The 9,526-nt window shown below is 37.2% G+C and overlaps 1 pseudogene; it reads left to right on the top strand.

Moving 5' to 3' along the window:
• The first annotated feature begins 7,758 nt into the window (after window positions 1–7,758).
• The window catches only part of LOC105996116, a 5,556-nt pseudogene continuing 3,788 nt past the window's right edge, over window positions 7,759–9,526 (top strand).

Here is a 9,526-nt window from a genome sequence, read left to right on the forward strand (position 1 = left end):
ACTGAGTAACATGCCCAGTTAAGTTTTGTCTTTTTTAAAAAAAATTTTTTTTGCTGTTACTGTAATTTGAACTCAGGGCTTTATGTTCTCACTTGGCTTTGTCACTCATGATTGGCGCTCTACCACTTGAGCTACACTGGTTAATTGGAGATAGGGTCTCATATAGCTTTCTACTCAGCTGATGGGCTGGCTTTGATGCAGATCTTCAGCCTCCTGACTAGCTAGGATAATAAGTGTGATCCCCTGGTACCCAATTTTATCTGATTTTAAAGTATAATTATTTATCTAATTGTCTTTTTTCTGCTGAATGTTTGTCTTTTACTATGAATATTAAAGAAAATAAGACATTTTATTCTAGCTAATTTTTCTATTCTAGCCATCCCATTATATAGAGAGAATTTTAAAAAATTCTTGACCAAGCTGATAGGTATTTTGTGATTCCCATAAATACATTGTCTTCATAATTAAAAGCTTATTTCTATGAATAGATCATGATAAGTTCACTTAGCTTTTTCTCCTAAATTTTAAACATCATATTCAAATCTTTAAACCCATTTTGCCTAGGTTACTTCATACAGTAATATTTGATTTCTAACTCTATCACTTATAGAAAAAGTATTATCCCAAAAAAAAATCAAAAGGAAAACATAAAGATTACAAGACAAAGCAAATGGGGTTACATTGATCAAGGACACATAAACTGACACATTGAATTTAAAAATTATTAAAACACTTTTGCAAAACTACTTAAAGATAATAAGTTTAAAATCTATCATTTATGTTATGAAACAGTGAGAGTAACGCATCTGCCTATATTCTTAATTTTTTACAAACAACTTGCTGTGCCAATACCATTTTGTGGTTTTTTACATTGCATCAGTATACAACAATTGTATAAATATATTTCATTTTAATATTTCCATATATACATGAAACGCACATCAATCAAATTTACTTTGTCTATTACTTCTGGACTAACCCATGGAACTTTCTCCAAAGTTATGGAAGCACATTTATAACACCTTATATAAGTTTGAAATCATAGGTAAAGTGATGTAAGAGACAGCTTAAATTTTTTTAGTAATAGAGAAATTGGTGGTTTGTTGATTTATTTAGATTAATTCTGGCTGCAATAAATTCCTTTTTTACGAGCATAATAATAGGGATAAAATTTGAATAGCAGATGAGATATAGCATGTATTCCTGAACTATCAGACTTTCTTTCCTTCTCTACATAGAAAAAGGACATATAAGATACCACATACATTTCATATTTTGTGCTACTATGCTAAACTTTGTGTTGTGTAAAAATCATGCCAAGGTTTTGAACAAAATGTATCACGTGTTTACTATTGGCTTATTATTTCCATTAATCTTTGAGAAATTTTGATGTGGCTTATAATTTTGATAATATTGCTCAATATTTGAGAGAGAGAGAGAGAGAGAGTCTCTGATATCTAGAGATATACTTTCTGTCTAACTTTTAGGGTAGCCTACCTTTGAACCCAAATCCTCCTGATCCTACCTCCAAAGTAGCTGGATCCTTTTTATTTCTTTCTCTTGGCTTATTGCTTTGGCCAGTATTCTGGTGATATACTGAATAAGAATAGAGAGAGTTTCTTGATCCTGCTTTTAGAGAAAATGGACTCCATTTTCCACCATTTAATATAATGTTGACTGTACATTTGTCTTACATAGACTGTGTTATGTTGAGATACAATTCCTTTACTCCTAACTTATCCACAGTTTTTATTATAAAAGACATTGAATTCTGTTACAGGCTTTTTCTATGTCAACTGAGGTAATCACGTGATACTTGTTCCTTATTCTGTCTATGTACTCTATTGTGTTTATTGAATTACAAACGTTGAACCAACTACACAAACATCTAGTGATACCAAATTGAGCATGGCACATGTTATTTTTTTATTAGTTGATGAATTTGGTTAGCAAGTGAGGTTTTTTCACATCTATGCTAATCAAATAAATTGATCTATTTTTACTTTCATCCTTGTTCTCTTTTAAAGCTTTCTGTATTCTTTCCTTGTTCTCCGTATTTACTATTTCAACCTTCTGGTTCTTTTCTGGCCAGGTCTGTTAAGTTTTCTAAAAGGCCCCTGTACTTCAATAGATTTCTCTTTTCCTTTGGAAGTTGTCTGCTGTTATTCATTGAATACATATCCTATTCCTATAGATATCCTCTCTTCTTCATCAATGCCCATAAAATGGAAATTTGTTCTTCTTAGTGGAATCTTACTAAGGTTTCTGAAAATTTTTTTCTATTTTCTTCTTTTTTATTATATTGGTTCTGCTTTCAAGCCCTGAAATTCTGACTTCCTTATCTATTCTGCTAGCAAGTCTTTCTACTTTATTATGTTTAATATTAAGGTGTTGCCCAGAGGAGTTACTGTTTTATAAGTCAAATGATTAGCACACTTCTTTTTGGACAATGTCACCCTGCCTTTGCTTTCTCCCAGTTTCCCTCTCCCATCCCTGCCCACAAGTTGCATAGTTCATTTTCTATATAGTGTCTACTGAGTATCATGGCTGCATTTGTTCACCCTTCTTCCCTCCATTTCTGCACCGCCCACTCTACCTCAAAAGACAGATAAAAGAACAAACAATACAAAGCAAAAAGACAAACAAACAAACAAGCAAAAACAATATCAGCTTCATCACCACCACCAACAAAACCCATATTTCCATTTCTTGGAATTCATTTCAATAAATAGTATTTTAAATGTTAAGAGGCATTGCACCTGTGAGTTCCTAGCCTAAAAATATTTTCTGTTAGTCTTACTGTTTCCACTTTCTTTTTATTTCTCAGCCTTCAGTTTGTCTCTTTATTGAGAACCTCTATAATATCCTAAATTTACTTCTTCAATTTATCTGTGTTTCCTTTGATATCTTTTAACTGTTAACTTTTTTCTTTCAGCTCATTCAGCTGTGTATTTTCTATACTTGAAATTTATTTAGCTCTTAATCTGTGTTCTCATTGAATTTCTTTTCTTTGCTTGTATTTTCTTTTTGTTTGTGTTGCTGCTTATAGATACCCATTTTCATTTTATTGAATATTCTTAATACCAGTCCCTTGAGCTCGGTATATAAGCTTTCTTTCCCTTTGCTGACATTTTGATTTATTTGTATAATTGTTGATTTTTAAACGTGTTGTATTTCTCTTCTTTGTCTTTTTTTTAATATTTTTATACTGATTTTTTGCTCATTTGAAAACTCATTGAAGTTTTGGCTTTTAGTTGTCTGAATTCTTCTGGGGAATCTTCTCTATATTCTCACTCGACTGGGAATTAGCTGGGTGAATGAACTGCTTCTCATTACTGGTTTAGGGATGCATCTCTTTTCCAATTCAAAACAATAAAACATTTACATATAGTTAGATACTATTGATAGCTCTATCTGCACAATCACTCATGCTGTGCTGGGAGTTGGATTTGTGTGTGTGTGTATGTTATGCCACAGGGATTAGAACTAAAGCTATTAAGAGTAGAAAAGGTGAGAGAAGAACTATCTAAGAAGGGAGATATGGTTTGAAGGGAAATGTGCAGGGAACTCTGAAGCTAAGCTGTGAGACCTGGAAAAGGTTTGAGAGGTTGCAATACCACCTTGACAATATTTGGAATTCTGAGACTTGGAGATGGAAGGGTTAAAACAGACACCTCTGGAGAGGGTTAAGAGGCTGGAATGCTACCCCTTTCCTTAGTGCTGGACCTTGAAAGCTAGATAAAGTGAGACACATGTTTGGATTTTGCCTGTATTGCAGTCTTCTCTCTCAAAATTATAAGGGAGCTAGTAGTTCGTTAAGTAGCCAAACCCTGTTCCAAGGTGATCATCATAACAGTACAGTTTGATAGATTTGTTTTCTGTACATATCTATGATAACTTTCCCTGCAGGAACTCAAATAAATACGCTTACTGGTGGGAGCTTGGGGGTTCAAGAGCAGGTGAGTCTCGGGCTCCCTGGTCTCTCTTTTTATGCCTTTTTCTCGTTTCTTCAGCTCCAGGGTCCCATCACCCTGCCTCACCTTGTGGTTAGCAACAGAAATGGAATGTGATGGGTGCAGGGATCCAATATACTCCTGTGTAGGTATATATTTCAGTTGCAGTAGAGGGAGGTGGTGACGTTAGAAATTGCAAATGTGTAGGGCTGGGAAGTTGGCTCAGTGGTAGAGCACTTGCCTTGCATGCCTGAGGCCCTGGGTTTGATTCCTCAGCACCACATAAGCAAAAAGAAAAAAAAAAGCCGGAAGTGGCACTGTGGCTCAAGTGGTAGAGTGCTAGCCTTGAGCTGAAGAGCTGAGGGACAGCACTCAGGCCCAGAGTTCAGGCCCCACGACCGGACCCAAAAAAAAAAAAAAGAAAGAAATTGCAAATGTGTAAAAAAGATAGAAATTACAGGGTGAAGGAAGGGGGAGTGGAAGAATTTACCAGTGAAACAAAATAAGGGAGAAAGGAAAGAAAAAGAGAAACAAGGCAAATGAGTGAAGAAACAGAGTACTTAAATAACTATAAAATAAATAAATCCCTAGTTAGTTAATTTTCTATCCTAGGTGAGAATAAGTTTGTTGTCAGCTGAGCTCTGTCATCAGAATAGATCCACACTTCAGTCTCGGATCCCACTAGATTGAATAGAAGTAGTTCCTCTAGTCAGGTGGGGGGAGGGACAGGTGAAGGAAAGGGGAGGGGGTGGGAGGGCAGGAGAGCACACTCTGCCTCTTTTGAAAATCAAGTCCTTGCCTTGCTCAGGTTGTGTTTCCTGGCAGTGTCCCAAACAAATTGTTTAAACAGGGATACAGGTGGACCCATTTGCAACAATGAGATGTACAAGATGTTATGTGGAAAAAACAAACTTTACAACTTTGGCAAGGGGGGTGGGATGGGGAAGCAGGGATGGGAAGGGGAAACGAAGGAGGAGGCAACAATGCTTGATAAGAAATGTACTCATTACCTTGCTCATGTAATTGTAACCCCTCTGTACGGTATTTTCACAATTAAAAATTTATTAATAATAAAAAAGATAAAATGCAGGAAGTCTCTAAGCTTCTCTTTGAAGGAAGAAGTAACTGTTCCAACAGGTTTCCAGAATGCCCTCTCCCCCCCACCCTCCAATGTGGGCTGACTAATGAGGTAATGCCTCTCAGTGGTACTACCTGTCACAATGGAAATCCTCGGATCTAAGACCTTCTGGGTCAACACAGACAGGTGTCCTGGGGAGAGGAGCCAAATATAGAAGAGTTCGTCAGCTCTTACTTTTCTCTAGGAGTGTGAGAAATTGCTATGCCACTGTACAAAACACTCACCCACCACAGAGTTAGGAGTTTGTTACCTGTCACGGAGCATCATGTTCTGCTGTTCTTCCTTTCATTTTGAGCTACAGTGATGCCCTCAGCTGACTGCAGCCTCCAGCACCACTACACCCAGCTATCAGTTGAGAATGGGTCCTAATAAACTTTTATGCCTGGGCTAGTCTCAAACTTTGATCCTGCAGATACCAGCCTCTCAAGTACCTAAGATTATTATAGGTGTGATTTATCAGTGCCCATCTCTGCTCTCTTTCTTGCTTGGATTTTAAAAAAATGTGTTTTAAGCCTTTGAGAAAATATATCCCTAGTCTCTAACACACATAAAAGTCTAAGAGAATCTCTGTCTCTGCCTCTCTCTCTTCCTCTCTCTCTCTCTTCCTCTCTCTCTCTCTCTCTCTCTCTCTCTCTCTCTCTCTCTCTCCCTAAGTCCAGTCTCAAGCTTGCTAGGCTAGCACTCTACCAGATGAACTATGTCCCTAGGCATTTTTCCTCCTATCCTTTGCTTTGTTTTGTTTTTCCAGATCGAGTCGTGGGCTAACTTTGCCCATGCTGGCTTCAGATTTTGATCCTGCTACCTTCATTTTCCAAGTGGGTGGTTCTGTAGGAATACATCACCATGCTATACTTATTTTTCAGATAAAGTCTTGCTAACTTTTTCTCCATCATGGCTTTGAAATACAGTACTCTTGTTTCTGCTTACACAATTGTAAAATAGGAAATGTATTCAATACCTTGCTCATGTAACTGTAACCCCTCTGTACAGCATTTTTACAATAAAATACGTACAAAAAATAAAGTAAATATAAGGAAAAGTGAAAATAGGTGCCTATAAATGGGGGAAGATCCTGTTTGTAATTATTAGTTAACACAAGGCCAACATTGGACTGTCTTGGTTATTGCTTCCTGAATCATCTAGCTTTCAATTTCTGAAGTTTGTCATTACTATTTGCTCTCATTGCTTCTCTGTCTTGTAGGCTTTAATGTTTTTATTAAAGATTATTTACTTTTGGTAGAATTTGGTAGAAAGAGTAAAATTTTAGATGCCTGAGATTACTACAACATCTTGAAGTGTGAGTATCCTTTAAGAAAGATATGCCCAATACTATTAAATGGTCGGTAGAAGTGGCCATTAGAAACTTTGAAATTTCTTTAGAGGAAGAACTTAAGATGCAGGAAGGTGGCTCAGTGGTAGAGTGCTTGCCTTGCATTCATGAGGCCCTGAGTTTGATTCCTCCGCACCACATAAGCAGAAAAGGCTGGAAGTGGTGCTGTGGCTCAAGTGGTAGGGTGCTAGCCTTGAGTTGAAGAGCTGAGGGACAGCGCCCAGGCCCAGAGTTCAGGCTACACGACCGGCAAAAATAAAAGAGCATATAGAAAAAAGAGCATATAAAGACAGAAATGTATTTCAAGGAGACAGAAGATATATTTGCATATAAAGTATATGTTTTTAATGACAAAATGTAGTTATAGATCAATACCAATATCAGATCATTTTAATGCTATCACCTAACATAGAGGAAGAGATAAAACATCTGAATCTTAGGCTGTGATGTTGGCTCAGTGGTAGAGTTCTTGCCTCACATGCATGAGGCCCTGGGTTCGATTCCTCAGCACCACATAAACAGAAAAAAAGCTGGAAGTGGTGCTGTGGCTCAAGTGGTAGCACGCTAGCCTTGAGCTGAAGAGCTGAGGGACAGCGCCCAGGCCCAGAGTTCAGGCCCACGATGGTCAAAAAAAAAATCTGAATCTTAAAATGAACCAGTGGTTTGCTAATCTGATCTGTTATAATAGAGACATAAGTAAAAACTGGTCAATTAAGTGTGTTGGCACTAACAAGGTTCCAAGGAACTCTTTCCCCTGACTCTGTCTGTAGATAATCCAAAGTGGTTTTGGTCTGATGATCCGTTCCTTGTTTTTTAGTCTATCAGTTCAGGCTTCAAAATATTCATCTAAAGTACCTAAACATTTCCAAAGACCTGGATTAGGTGAGATCAGAAACCTAATTTCTTTGAGTCGTCTCAGATATTAAGTACAAATACCCCTTTGTGTGGTCCTTCCTGTTCTGACTGATGAATGCAACTCTGACTGCTCCAGGTTTCTGTTCTGATGTCACCTTGCCTTGTCTTTGTCAGTTCTGTGTTTGTTTATTAAGGTGTCTCATTTGGAATCCTAATCTTCTCTCCATTCTTTCGTTTTCCTTACACTGTATTTCTTAATTTCGTAGTAATCTGATTTTGTTTCTGACTGTTTGCCATTTGTCTTTACTCCTCTGGATTCTGAGCCCTAATTCCAGTGAAGCTCATCAGGAAAATTGTCAGGAAGAATCAGCTCTTTCCCACCCTAACTAAAGACATTTGTGTTGCCTTGTCTATTAAAAAAAAGAGTATAAAGAGAAAAACAGATCCATACAGTTGCCAGTAGATAGGTCCTAACTCTGGAGATGTCGCTACATTATGTTGAAGCCAGGTCTTATGAGCTGACTGACACAATAGATGATCAGGTAGGAAGGTAATTGAGGGGTCTTTAGCATCTTGCATGGGAGAGAAGGAGAATGTCCTAAAGTCCAAAAGCAAGTCGTTGCAAAGATTGACAGAGTTTCCTGAGGCCACAGATAGCATGAAGGATGAGAAACCCCATGGAGGAATGGAAAGGCCAATTTACAGGCAAGATATACTGGCACCGAATACAGGAGTAGGATAAATAAAGGACAGAGGTAAATGTGTTCTTATGACAGAGAGCTTTGAACTTTCTTTTGAAGGGAGAGATTTGGAGAATTTTCTAACTTTAACTCTTTGGTACCAAAGACCTCAATAGCAATAGCCTAATGAAGGCATTATATGCTGACATTCCTAATGAGAAATACTACTCTTCCCTAAAATAGCTTACAGCCCCTTTGAGAGTCTTAACAGGAAGCAAAGGACTTCATTGCTGAAAACAGAGTTCGCAAGTCTGAAAAGCATCCAATTCTCTGCTAATCTGTATCCTCTTATTTTGATGAGCTGCAAAATCCTACTTTTAAGAAAGCTTGTGATGGACATTCTTACTGTAATGTTATAAATCACAGGACTCCAATCTTTGTGAAGCATCACAGGACCCATCATGAACTGGAGTAGGAAAGATAATAACTTACTTTGTGGCTCCTTGAAATCTCTCCAAAAGGTGATATGTTTCTGAGATGTGTGTTATTTTATATACTTTGTGATTTAAAGGTAAGCCAATGTGTAATAGTTCTTCATGTTCCTCTTTTTGGAGTTTGAAGCATCAATTTCACAGTATGGAACAATACTTCAGTTTGTCTATTGACCTGGAAGTGTTTTTCTCTTTAGGCACAAATTCTGATTAGTAAAAAAATAGAACGCAAGTTGATTTAATGGGCAGGGCACTGGTCCTTGACACCCTAATTTTCAGACCGTATCTTCATCTCAGGCAGAGCAAAAACTTATTCACCATTTCACTTATTTGAACCTTGGCTAATGTATCCATGAATCAAAGAGAAGTGCTAGTATAAGTAAATCTAAACCAATGCTTCTTAATCCCAATTGTGAGTCAAATTACCAGAGGAGGATGTATTTTTTGTTTTCACTAAAAGGTTTCAAGACTGTTTGCTAGAAAATTTAAATTTCTTTGATGTGACTTGAGGGAGGAGATTCTGTATTTTCTATAAAGACAATTAATTTTGATAAACTAATTGTCTATAAAATAACGCCCGGGAATGTTAGCCAAGTGATCTTGTAGGTTCTATCTAATTATTGAATTTCATTATTATTCTACAAAACATAAGGACAGAAGGGAGGAATAACAGGCGGCACTAAAGATGCTAAGCTAGGAATCACAAGGGATTGAAAAGGAGGTGATCATTAAAAAGTTACTTTAGTGTATTGATGAGAAGTGTAGCATCTGCAGGCCAGTGCTAGGGGTTTGAACAATGTATCAAATGTTTGCAAGCTATGGGTCTCTGCAAAAATTACCCAGCTTGAGCTCAGAGTTATTATAGGCAATAAGAATAATCTCCACCAAATGGGATTGCATAAAGTTGCAGAGCTTCTGCAGGGCAAATGACATAGCTAGCAAGATCAATAGAAAGCCCACAGATTGGGAGAAGATCTTAACTAGCCATACAACGGACAAGGGTCTCATATCTAAAATATACTTGGAACTCAAAAAATTAAACCCCCCAACAACAAATCCCCAGAGAAACAACTGCCCAA

The sequence above is a fragment of the Dipodomys ordii genome, unplaced genomic scaffold, assembly GCF_000151885.1.
Source record: "Dipodomys ordii isolate 6190 unplaced genomic scaffold, Dord_2.0 Scaffold127, whole genome shotgun sequence".
In the NCBI taxonomy this organism is placed as follows: Eukaryota; Metazoa; Chordata; class Mammalia; order Rodentia; family Heteromyidae; genus Dipodomys; species Dipodomys ordii.